This window comes from Propithecus coquereli, unplaced genomic scaffold, assembly GCF_000956105.1.
Source record: "Propithecus coquereli isolate 6110/MARCELLA unplaced genomic scaffold, Pcoq_1.0 Scaffold19, whole genome shotgun sequence".
In the NCBI taxonomy this organism is placed as follows: Eukaryota; Metazoa; Chordata; class Mammalia; order Primates; family Indriidae; genus Propithecus; species Propithecus coquereli.
The window spans coordinates 3,961,088-3,963,710 of NW_012143856.1; the positions used below are offsets into that span (position 1 = coordinate 3,961,088).

The window sequence follows — 2,623 nt, forward strand, 5'->3', positions numbered from 1 at the left end:
ATCTATTTAGTCCTGAAGCTCTGAGGACAATCCTGCCAACAAATAAAGGTTTGGTTTCTCATGGACAGCTAGAGAGACACAGGGTAACACGAGGGAAGTCTCATGCAATGGGAAAATCTATGGATTTTTGCCCTTTAATTTGCACCTCTAAAAATTCTCCTTTATTTCCTATCCGGCCTCCTGAGAAGAAAGGATATGCTGCGGGCATCCAGGTATTACCGTAAATATTTGAACATGCTGTAGCTATTTTCTATGGATATTGGATCAACTCTACATTTTTATAGTGACGTTTCTAAGGTTTATAATAACGTTGATTAAAGTGGAAACATTGAGAAAATTTAGGCCTTTGAGAACATAATAATGTCATTCAACAGTGAGTAGAGCCTGGCTATTTAAAAGTTTATACATAAATTTTTTTTATAGTGTTTACCTTAATAGACTGCATCATATGGAGATTTCTGAAAAGGAATTTGAGATTGGGTAGTACAGACCCACTGGCCTCATCCCAAGTTATTCTCACTATACCTGGGAATTATAGCTACATGACCCATCCACACACATTCTGGCACCGTGGGAACCCACGCTCTTTGCCACTGAACTACAATGCCTCTTCCAGAGAAGAAGACAAGAATACACTACCTCAGTCTATTCCATGAGATAAGTATAAACTCACAATCAAAACCAGACAAGTACAACATGAGAAAGGAATATAACAAGCCAATCTCACTCATGAACATAAATGCAAAAATCTTAAAGTATTAACACAATGAATCCAGGAGAGTGTAAAAATGATAATACATCTTGACCAAGTTGGGTTTATACTGGAAATAAAATGGTAGTTTAACCCCAGAAAATCTACAAATGTATTCATCACATTAATAGATTAAAGGAGAAAAATCATATATATAATCATTTCAATAAATGTATTACATAAAAAAAGCATTTGACAAAATTCAATATGCAATTATGACTTAAAAAACAAAACAAAACAAAACCAAAAAAACCTCTTACCAAACTAGGAATAGCTCTTCCTGGGATGCTATCTAGAGACACTCAAAATGGTCTAGCGTTTAACGTACTGTTGTAGACTTTCCTACAATACAGTCTCTAAAATAACTAGGCTGTCCCAAACTCCTGGTAATAGAATTGGGAAAGCACTAAAACCTGCATGTGGCATGTGCCCAGGCAAACTTCGAGGGGTTTGTGCCATGAGACCTAAAGTTCCTATGAGGTTGTCTATAACAAAAAAATTTATCAGCAGGGCCTATGGTGGTTCCATGTGTGCTAAATATGTTCATGACATGATCAAGTGCACTGTCCTTATCAAAGAGCAGAAAATAGTTTTGAAAGTGTTGAAGGCCCAAGCATAGAATCAGAAAGCTAAATTTAAAAAATGAAGCTTTTTTGAGAATTAAATTTTTTTAAAAAAACCTAGAAATAAAAAGGAACTTGCTTACCTTAATAAAAATCATCTGCTAAAGACCAAGGGCAAACCTAATTCTTAATGATAGAAGTATTCCCTTTAAAGTAAAAGAACAAAATATGTGCCTCATTATGGACTGAATGGTGCCCTCCTGCCCCAATTCACATATCACATATTGAAGCTCTAACCCCTCAATGTGAGTGTATTTGGGGAGCTGGGGCCTATAAGGAGGTAATAAAGGTTACACGAGGTCATAGGATGGGGCTTTAATCCAACAAAACTGAAGTCCTTCTAAGAAGAGGAAAAGACCCCAGAGTTCTCCCTCCATGCACATAAAGGAGAGGCCAGATGAGAAAGAGCAAGAAGGCGGCCATCTGCCAGTCAGGAAGAGAGCCTTGGCCAGAAACTGAATTTGTCAGGACCTCAATCTGAGACGTCTAGCCTCCAGAATTGTGAGAAAACAACTTTCTATTGCTTAAGTCATCCAGTCTGCAGTATAACAAAGCAACTAATATTCCCTCAATCATTGTTTCAATTCAACTCTACACTATAGACCTCAGCCAGATGGATTAAAAGAAGAATATTTTATGACCTCAGAATAGGAATGTAAAGAATACAAAAAAGTGCTATTCATAAAAGCAAATGTTTATTACTTTGAAAGTGAAAAAACAAGCCACAAACTGGAAGAAGAAATTGTAGACCTCAACAAGATCCTTAAAAAGTTTAAAAACATGGACACCCAACAGTGAAAGGTTTTTATTAATAGAGAGGAATGTTCATAGTGCATTATCTGCTTACAAGCAAATCTATGATGAAAAAAGAAAACCAAACATATCACTGTGGAATTTCTAAAAAGAGTTAACACCTCCTCAAGAAGAGCACTGGGCAAGTCCTTCAGGAGGTATTCCGGAAGAAGGTATTGTTATCAGAGGACATCACAGCTCCATGCACGTTATTGCCCCTGAAGACCTTCCAGTGAGACAAGATGTGGAGGTGGAAAGCAGTGATATTGATACTGACCCTTTGTAGGCCTAACCTAATGCGTGTGTTTCTGTCTTAGTTTTTTGTTTTTAAAAATTAAAAAGTGACCAGGCGTGGTGGTTCACACCTGTAATCCTAGCACTCTGGGAGGCCGAGGTGGGTGGACTGTTTGAGCTCAGGAGTTTGAGACCAGCCTGAGCAATAGCGAGACCCCGTCTC

At 37.8% G+C, this 2,623-nt stretch overlaps 1 pseudogene; it reads left to right on the forward strand.

Moving 5' to 3' along the window:
• The first annotated feature begins 1,058 nt into the window (after positions 1 to 1,058).
• Positions 1,059 to 1,370, forward strand: LOC105809135 (annotated as a pseudogene).
• Positions 1,371 to 2,623: the final 1,253 nt, after the last annotated feature.